Source organism: Macaca mulatta, chromosome X (assembly GCF_049350105.2).
Source record: "Macaca mulatta isolate MMU2019108-1 chromosome X, T2T-MMU8v2.0, whole genome shotgun sequence".
In the NCBI taxonomy this organism is placed as follows: Eukaryota; Metazoa; Chordata; class Mammalia; order Primates; family Cercopithecidae; genus Macaca; species Macaca mulatta.
The window spans coordinates 72,097,345-72,107,360 of record NC_133426.1 but is presented as its reverse complement, the minus strand read 5'-3'; the positions used below and the strand labels follow the sequence as shown (position 1 = coordinate 72,107,360).

General features: G+C 44.0%; 1 long non-coding RNA gene and 1 other non-coding gene across 4 annotated transcripts; both read right to left on the bottom strand.

The window, feature by feature from the left end:
• Positions 1 to 1,571: 1,571 nt before the first annotated feature.
• Positions 1,572 to 6,633, bottom strand: LOC144338447 (uncharacterized). Of its 3 annotated transcripts, XR_013412618.1 has the most exons (5): positions 6,509 to 6,625; positions 5,601 to 5,730; positions 5,012 to 5,126; positions 3,344 to 3,469; positions 1,572 to 3,221 (listed from the first exon to the last, which is right to left on the bottom strand). It is a non-coding gene; the product is annotated as an uncharacterized LOC144338447 (long non-coding RNA). The 3 variants fall into 3 exon arrangements; XR_013412619.1 differs by lacking the exon at positions 3,344 to 3,469 and having other exon boundaries at positions 6,509 to 6,618; XR_013412617.1 differs by lacking the exons at positions 3,344 to 3,469; positions 5,601 to 5,730 and having other exon boundaries at positions 6,509 to 6,633.
• On the bottom strand, positions 3,066 to 3,175 carry MIR223 (microRNA mir-223). The gene has a single exon (NR_032053.1). It is a non-coding gene; the product is annotated as a microRNA mir-223 (primary transcript).
• Positions 6,634 to 10,016: the final 3,383 nt, after the last annotated feature.

Below are 10,016 nucleotides of genomic sequence, written 5' to 3'. Positions count from 1 at the left end.
TATGTCACTTTTGCTTTTTTGGTCTTTTCCCTTCCCACACATGCCACTCCTACTTCACTCCACTGGTAAGTCCAGTGAGGCACAGTGAATACCTGATTAAACAGTACTCCCCTGGCTTCCCTTACCCAACATGTCATCCTGCCAGGTCCACCTAGATGATTCTTCCCACATCAGCTGGAAGCCTGAGAAAGAAAAAGTCCTGGGCTGGGCGTGGTGGCTCACACCTGCAATCCCAGCACTTTGGGAGGCCGAGGAGGGCAGATCACGAGGTCAGGAGATCGAGACCATCCTGGCTAACATGGCGAAACCCCGTCTCTACTAAAAGTACAAAAAAATCAGCCGGGCGTGGTGGCGGGCGCCTGTAGTCCCAGCTACTTGGGACACTGAGGCAGGAGAATGGCTTGAACCCGGGAGGCGGAGCTTGCAGTGAACTGAGATCACGCCACTGCACTCCAGCCTGGGCCACAGAGCGAGACTCTGCCTCAAAAAAAAGAAAAAAGAAAAAAGAAAGAAAATAAAATAAAAAGTCTTTCTGTCTCAGGGGACTATGAATGCAGAGACGAAGGAATTTCCTTCTTTCCAAAGTATGGATGCACCACTTCCACTTCTTTGAAGCTTAAAATTTTGGGGGTAGTTGCATTTTTCACAGGTTATCTGCTTTAGCTCCTGTCCCCTTCTTACAATGTGAGGTGGGGATAAGAGCAAGAAAGCCTTTCTCTTCAAGGAGGAATAGGGCTCGGAAGTGTGTGTGTGTGTGTGTGTGTGTGTGTGTGTGTGTGTGTGTGTGAGAGAGAGAGAGAGAGAGAGAGAGAGAGAGAGAGAGAGAGTTTGTATGTGTACATAAGTTCCTACACCTACACTTTTAAATCAGGCTCCCCTGTGAGGAGGACCTGTTCTGACCCAGGTCGACATAGCTTTGTTTTCTCCGTGTGATTAATGTCAAATCAACTTCTGCACTCTTCAAGGAAGTTGCCATGTTGCCACTTCTGGTTCCCACGCAGCCCCTAGGTCAGTTCATGTTTCACAAGGAGTTGCTCCCCTTTTGCGATGATTACAGAAGTCAAAATAGTACACAAAAGTAACAAAAAGGAGTTCTCCACTTCACCACCCAACATACTAAATCCATGGTAAAACCTCAACATTTTCTTCATTCCAGACGCTAGCTTCTCCTAGTTGGCAAAAGGAACAACTCTTTCTTCCCTGTAGTGCTTACAAGCCTCTGAAATAGGGTCTCCACCCAGTGGAAACCTCAACTTCCTTCATGAAACAACTTTGTGTCCAGACCCTATAGCCTTTGAAAATAACCATTATCTTTCCCTACTACCCATAGAAAAATGAGTTCCAGGTGTTGGAAAGAGAATCCTGGTTGCATTTTCACCGGTAAAAGGAGCCACACATCCAGGGATGCTTCTCCATAAGAGCTAAGGACTCCCAGGGATATCTCAGTCATTCGTCTTAAAGAGCCTAGAGATTACTGATTCTAATACTCCCATATTAAAGATGAGAAAATGAAGCTCAGAGAGGAACAAAAACACAGTTAGTGGTAGAACAGAGACCAAAGGTCAGGCCTGTGAACTCCTCAGTGCATGTATTTATTGCAGCATCTGGATCACCTTTGCTTCAAAACTGAGAATTTTTTTAAATACAGGACAAGCTAGTAAAGAATTCCAATGTAATAGAGATAGTCCACAGCTGCAGGATAGGCTAAACAAAAATCAGGTGGGGACCTTTCTTAGGCAGATGGCTGGTTGGGGAAAGTAGATGAGTGAAAAGAGGAAAAGATCTCCAGAAGATAGGGAAGGTATAAAGTTTCTCTACAACAGTTTCCCAAATCATGCTTCATTGGACATTGACACAGGAGAAGGCCTGTGGGGGAAAAGAAATTCATGATCAGATAGGTATGGCAAAGGCCTCATTCTATGGTTTCCTCTTTGAGTTTCTCAATGCAACGTTAGACTATTAAAGGCTCTGAAAAATCCTACAAGAAAGCACCTGTATAACTCTGCGTAATCAAGTAATACCAAAATTTATTTGCCCTCTGAGTCTGCTATTTTGCCTTCTTCCCTCAGCCCTTGACACTGTTTCTCAGGAATAAAAAAATCCTTCATGCTGGCTACTACTTCATATGCTCTGTAACATTGCGGTGTTCACAGTTTGATTTTTTTTCAAAATCCAGAGTACAATTTGGCCCCAAAGCCTAAACCCAAAGCTAGTGGACTAGAGGAAAATCAGTCAATCAGTAAATGTTTATTATTTTCTGTAACTAAAGTACTGGGTTTTGGTAGGGGAGACAGCAATCAAAGACATAGCCTTGTCTTCTAGAAGCTCACAATCTAGTTGGGAATTCAAGAAAACCCCCTAGAAAAGTTCACTGACAATTCAAGAGTTGTCAGTTGTCACTGACAATTCAAGAGGGCAATTCTCTTCTATTGCTGTTAGACAGTAGGAGAGAAAGGGGCACATACCAGGGCCCAGGCAAGAAGTGCTTTGTGAATGAAGAAGGAAAAAGTATAAGTTGACTTTCAAAAGTCTCTGGAAACACTGGACTTTAGCTGATACAGGAAATACAGGGAAGAACTGGATAGGCAGAAATAAACGGAGAAAGTGTTCCTAGAGGAAAAGACATGTGGAAAAGGGAAGAGGTAGGCAAGATCAAGGAGTATTTAGAAGGCAAGACTGAGTGTCAAGAAAGTGAATTTCTAACCCCTGCTTACTCACATAAACCGTGATGCTTGTGTGAGAATTCTGATGTCCTACATGGGAGACTCTGGGAGGGGAATGTGAAGGAAGAAAATAATAAAGAATCAAAGAGCACTTCCATTCTTGAACCCATTATACATTTTCAAGTCTGTTGCACCACCATCAGCACTCTCATGGTGTGTGTATACTCAGCCCAGGGCTGTATTTCCCAGAGATGCTACACTTTTTCTCTGGTGTCCTCAGAAAAAAATGCCTCAGTTCCTGCAGAGTCACATAAAATAACTTGTGAGAACTTGGTGCTTGGTGAGCATCCTTGCATCCAGCTGGCAGTCCATTCGTCATATGCCATCTGCCCTGGCCTGGAGCTGGTAAGCATATGCCGCACTTGGGGTATTTGACAAACTGACACTCTACCACACGGAGTGTCCAACTCAGCTTGTCAAATACACGGAGCGTGGCACTGCAGGAGGCCGGGCCAGGAGATTCTGTGGGGAAGTGAGATCTTCCTGGGAGATATGACCCTAGAGGGAAAGAGAGAGAAAGGAGTGATGAAGTCACACCCTTAGCCCCAGGGAGCTTGCTGAAAGAACCAGACAAAGCAGCAGAATATGAAAGTGAGCAAAACAGGCATAAGGTTCCTAACCAGAAGAGAGATCCTGAGGATAAGCAGGTAAAGCCCAAGTGACACCCGGTGCTCAGCTGGAAGCTCATCAGGCCTGAATCCTGTAGCTATGGTATTTCTAGGGGTCCCAAGCTTCAATGCGTTCCTCTGTGCAGCAAAGAGGGGAAAATTTGGTCATCATCCTGCCTCCCTGACTTGAGGAAAGTACCAGACCCCAGAGACAGCATCCTTGCTCCCTCTTCTCAATTCTCCCAAGCTGTGTTTTCAGTGTTGTGGTTATGCACATAGGCTTTGAGGTTAAACGTGAGCTTAAATCCTAGTTCTTCCATTAGCTAGCTAGGCAACCTTCGATCAATCATTTCGCCTCTGTGAGTTCAAGTTTGCTACACCCACAAAATGTATTAAGTATAGTACCTACCTCATAAGATTATTGTGAGAATGACAGGAGATAATGCATGTAAAGCCTTTGGTTCAGTATTCAATACATAAAAAATGCTCAAAAAGCAGTGGTTGTACCACTAAAATGAAAGAAAGAGCTATTGGCAATTGATTTAGCAGGATCTGGACAGGTGTGACATTGATTTCTTGTGGTCTCAGCCTTGCCTAACATGATCCTCTTGTCCCATAGGGACTCAAGAATGGCAGCTATTAAAGTGCCCTTAAAGATCATCTAGTCTCACTCACTTAGGTTATAAATGAGAGAACAAAGGTTCATGTTGGGGAGGAGACTTGTAAAGTTTACGCAATAAGATTTTTACAGTTCAGCAGTATGCCTTATACAGCTTTCCTCATTGGTTATTTTGCCTCCCTTCTCTGTATATCCCTCTAGGAAAGGGGAGACACATCAACAAAGAGGGCAAAAACAGGCAATAGCTTTGCAATGCAGCATTTGGGATCAGTGAACCCACAAGCCACCAGGGCAATAAGGAAGCTGCCAGGAGCAGGGTCAGGTCTGAGACTTCTGGGAGAATTCCCTTGGCAGCAATCAGATCCTGTTGCTAAAAATGCCAGGCTGCTGGTATCAAATTACTGCCCTTACCAGCTGTGGCAGTTGATCTGTGAGCAGGTAGCTGGTCTACATTAAATATTGTCATGAAAAGTTGCAAACTTCCCAAGGTTACCAGAAATGGTAAACTGTCCCCATGAGGCCGGAAAGCCTTGTCCCAGCCAAGGCAAGACAGAGGGATTCAGCCTTGTCTTTCAGCAAGAAAACACTGTATTTTTTCTTGCTCATTTCTTTTAATTGAATGTAAGGGGGTAACATACCCCTTCAATTTAAGTTCTGGCAGTAATCTCAAAACTAAAGCTCTTTCACCCCCTCACTTCCTTTTCTACCTACCCAATTCAGCCTAAGCCAACCAGCAGCAAAAGCAGCAGTCATTATCACCAGATATGCCATGAAAGAATCAGACAAACTTGTGTTCTAATGCTGTCTTGGCCATCAACTAGCCAATCATGGCTTGGGCATGTCTTTCTTTGGGCTTTAGTTGTCTTCTCTGGAAATGGGGACAAGAAGACTTACCTGGCAAAGTTGTTGGAAAGTGTTGCTAAGCTTTCCAGAACCTCCCACATAGGAGCTCAAAAGGACCCTTGTCTCAGCTCCTGGACCTGTGATTGGAGGCCAGCCAAGCATGCTGATTAACAGAGTCTGAGTTGGGGATGGCAGGGAAGAAAGAAATGGATTGTTACCTTTTTTGTATCATTACCCTCATTGGTTGCCAGCTCCAGTAAGAAGACCTATATAAGGTGGAGGTGTTCACAGCCTTTTGAATGCCCTTTCTGACTTTATTCACCTCCAGAAACCCTGGAAAGGAGGCATGAAAGGGGCAAAAAATTATTAGTACTTTGAAATTTGGAAAGCCTTATAGACAACATTGCTCCAGTATTAATGGAAGAAGTTAGTAGCTGAGCTGAAACTAAACTGATTTCATTTCCACTCTTGCTGTTCTAGTCCATGCCTCTCCAATGGAGTGTGTGTAAGAAAATCAGATTCAGTTGAGAAATGTTCACCAGACCCATAGAAAGAAGAGATAAATGTCTATGTGGGATGATATTAAGGGAATTTGAAAGCTCTTCTCTTGGGCAGATATTACTTAGAATAACATCATTTTTACCCATATGAAATGCAAAATCCTCTATTGAAGAGCTTCACCAAGCCTCTATTGTTGACACAAAGGGTGGGTCAGTTTTTATGGAAGGAATTGGAGGGAATAGACCAGAAGAACGAGGGGTAAGTAGGTGTCTAGGAATCTCTGAACACTCAGAGAGAACCAAGTACCTGAAAGAAAAATAGAAGAAAAGAAGAAGTCTTCAGGACCATGCCTAAAACTTCCAGACTGCCTCTAGTATGAGGAGGCCCAACTGGGTCAGTTACAGGACAGGTCCTGCTGCTTGATGTCTCAGTCCTCCTAGGATAGAGCAAAAAGAGGACTGATCTGGGAGCCACCCAGCTCTGCTACAGATTCTCTGTATGACTTTGGGCAAGTCCCTTTCTTCCTCTTTCTGGACCTCAGTTTTTTCCATAAGTACCTAGTCCCTAAGAGCCTTTCAATTTTGAACTTTTAGGAGTCAAAGATTGGACTAGAGAAGAGGCTTTCATCTTCGAGTCATGCCTCTCAGAGAGTGCTATATGGATTACCACCAGCACTTTCCTCTTGGATGTGTTCAGTCCCCCCACCCCACAGTTACATATGCAAAGATTACACTCATCTTCTTTCTTGACGGAGGGCTGACAATCATGAAAATAAGGAATCTAATAACTATGAGTCTCTAGACAGCATTTATCTAATCATTCTTTTCCTCTTTTTAATTTTTTATTTTGCAAAAGGGGTGAAAAAAACTGTGTCCTAGATTGGAGAAAGGACTTAAACAAAGATACACATTGGGTAAATGGTAAAATCAGGACTGCTACTAAGATTTCCTGACTCCTGGGTCCAAAGAACATTCCATTTCCATGTGACTGTCTCCTAAACATCCTATTGTATAGAAAATATCCTATCCCCTTTTCCCCTCTACTAGAAGCTCTAGAATAAAAGGCCAGTGGAAACCTTCTTCCTCCCACCTTTGACCTTGATTCCTGAGGAGGGCCTGAAGAGAATGGGATGGGCAGATCCAAGCCACCGTTGACTGCCATGGACACTGCCCCAGCTTGGGAATCCAAGAAGAGAGGGCAAATGGATACCATACCTGTCAGTGGAGTGGTGCCTTGGTCATGGAGGGGACACTGATTCCCCAGTGCTGAGCCAACCTGCAGGGGCCAGAGGGAATTGGGCTTTATGCCGTGAGCAAGAAGCTTGTGTGTTTTGAAGGGCCCTTGGTGTCTTCAACAGGAAACAGAAATGAGGAAGATAAGACTGAGGTTAGCCAACGGAAATCTGGGTGCAAAATGACAAAACAATGCTGTTGTGAAAGGGTCTGCTACTGCAGCAATAGTAGCAGGCCACTGCCCTGCCTCCACCAACTCCCAGCTGACCTTCAACAGACAATAACTTTCCAAGCTGCAGAGAGAGACAGTAGAAAGCACCTGACTGCCCTAGGCTCTGCCTGTGGATCAAGGAGGTTTTCCCAGAATAATTGAGGGAAATCTGGAATGCCAGAACTGAGACATTATCTAATGAAAAAACCCGTAGTCAAAATTGAGAAATGGAGCCCCTAAGGGATAAAAGGAAATGCCCAGAATCACAAAGCAAATTAGTGGCAAAGCTGAAATTTAAACCCATCCCTATGGACTCCAAATCACGTGTTCTTTCACTCTGTCAGAATACCTCCTGGTCCTGGAATACCATTTTATTTCCAACATCTCTCCTGGCATACAGAACCAGCTACATAGTTTGCAAGGTGCAGTAAAACATGAAAATGATAGGGTCCTTATTTAAAACTTAAGAATATCAAGATGATGACAGCAGAACATTAAACTAAGTGTGGGGTCCTGCTAAGCATGGAGCCCTGTGAAGCTGTACAGGTCATATGCCTATGAAGCTGGCCCTGGGGCACAGCTATGACCACAAGCCACATTCTGTCATCTTGGGGCTTGCAGAAGGAAATAAATAAGGAAATTTACAATTATTAGAGTACTTATGATATTCTTTTATGTGTATTATCTAATTTATTCAACTACTTTCTGGTATGGTATTATTATTCTTATTTATAGGTGAGGAAACTGAGGCACACAGAAATAAAGTGACTTGTCTAAGGAAACAAAACTAGAAAATAATAGAGAAGGCAGATTTTTCACTCAGGTCTAACTCCAAATGTTGAGGGTTTCTTCTACTTTCCCACACTGGCTACAAGGAAGGGAGAAGAAAATAGTTGACTTTGAGAAAGAAAAGATAGTGCCAGATCCCTAAGTTCAACTGTGACCTTCAGGCTAATGAGGGACATGAAAAGTGTGAAAAGAGGGTGAGTGGTTTCCTAGTGCCTCATGTTTGCAGTCTCCAGGAAGTCCCCATTAACAGCCAGGAAGATGACAAATTCCCACCATGCAGTGCCCTCCACCATGAATCTTGATGGCATGAAGGATGGGAGGGGCAATGTTTTCAGGGTATACTTTGACAGCTTTCAATGACTGCAGTGCCCTGCACAGTCCTGTCTACACTAGTGGAAGTATGGCCCTGAGTGGTACTCAAGCTGTGGTAAATAATCTTTCCAAGCTACATACATTCTTATAAATTCAGGTTCAAAGAAAGACCACATCCTGTGAGCCAAGAGCCCTGGGCCCCAGTCCCTACTCTACTACCTCCTGGGGCATTAGTTTCTCCTTTAACCAACAGAGGTTGGACTAAATGGTCTTGGAGATCACTCCAACTCAAACATTCCCTGGTTCCTTTGTGGCTCTTCGTTACTCACTGTGGGCTTCCCCGTGGTTGTAGGACCTGAGGCTCTGTGGAAGCCTGAGATAGGGATTCACTTGCACTAACATCACTCTGTAGAAAACTTCCTTCTATCAGAATAATTTATTGGCTCAGGCCTCAAGACCCCAGATCTAGCTTCTAGAAAGATTCAGTTCTTGTTTCTTTTTGGTTTCTGACTAAAGCTTGGAGCAGAAGTAGGGTGGTCCTGTGGGCACTTTGCTAAAAAGGGACCCCCTTCTTCCTATGCACACCATGGAGATTAAGTTTAGCTACACATGTTTTTTTTTTCTCCCCTATCAATCAGAGTACTCTACAGGCCTTTTAACAGGGGTTTCTGGAGACAATGTGTTTACCTAAAGTAGTGATTAACGGTATCCATTTTGAGCCCAACAACAGGGCAATAAAAGAGAGCATTAGGAACCAGAAGGCTCTGAAAATCATACCACCTATGCATAGGGCCTGAATGAGAGAAAAGGGAACTGGGCTCAGAGTTCCTCTTTAGCCCACAAACACAAACTATGCTGGGAAGGGCCAAATTTCCAATAACAGTACAAAGGAGCTTCTTCTTTTTGATCTGTTGTCCAGGCTTCTGCGGAGAGTAACCAAAAGTCACAAAGTATTCCCATTTTGTATGATTTCTGCCTTGCCTGTGCCTGTGGAGGGAGATAGGAAAGAAGGGAAAATAGTTGACAAGGGGAGCAAGCAGGCAGTGCTGGGGTCCCACACTGCAGACACACTCATTTGTTTCCTCAGTACTGGAATGGAAAGAACACTGAATTAGAGTCCTTGCATCTTAGACCCTAGGTTATAGACCAAGCTCTGTAACTCATTAATTATGTGACCTTAAACAAACATACACAGCCTGTCTGAGTCTTAGTCCCCACACTAGATTGAAGGATTCTCAGGCTAAAGGGAAATGGAAGACAGGTGTGCACCCGAAGAGCTATGTTACCCTACAGAATATGATAAGTAATTTGACAAAGGCATGAAGTGCTATCAGATATGTATATAAGATTCTCCCAGGGCAGAAGATGAGGAGGTGATGGTAACTGGAAAGGTTCTCAGAAGAGTAGGATTTGGGCTACATCTTAAAGGATAGAGAGGAAAAAATGATGCGCACTGTCTCTGGAAAGCCTTCTCTGACAACCACCTGCAAAATTAGTTGCTTCCCACCTTGCCCTCCTCTACTCTTGAAAAACATTCACACTGCACTTAGGTGTCAGTCTCTCCAAGAAGACCAAGCACTCCCCAAAGTAGGAACTATGCTTGATCTTTACTGTCTTCTTAGGCCTAGGAATAAACTACTCATCCCAGAACTGTCAGGTGAATAAGTGAATGAGTTAATGCATAAGCAAAAGAAAGAGACCTCATAGCCCAATGTCTCCACATTGCTTAGCTTACCCTACCTTCATGAAGGAGCTGAGAAGCCCCCATCCTTCACTTTAAGTTTATCTTTCCCCCCACTTCCTTTCAGAAGACTTTCAAGAAGAGGCCCTAGGGAAAATTGCAAAGCTAAGGCCACTTCCTGTGCAAGTGGCTGGTGTCCACACACTCTACCTCAACCCTGGTGATTGCTATGCATAGGATTGCATCAGGGTTTTCTCTGAAAGGAAATACAAAGGCTGGTGCAATGTGTAGGGCACCCGCAGGCCAGGACTAAATAACTTTTTGTACACCTGGGCCTGGGGACAGAGGTTTCACTGTGAGGCTCCCACAAAACAGTGATATTGACAAGATAAATGGCAACAATTAACCCAATAACTACAGCTTAACTATATTCAGCAAGGGTGTGTTGAGCCCCTACTGGCTACAAAGCTCTATGCTTGGCAAAAGGGGAAAAAAAA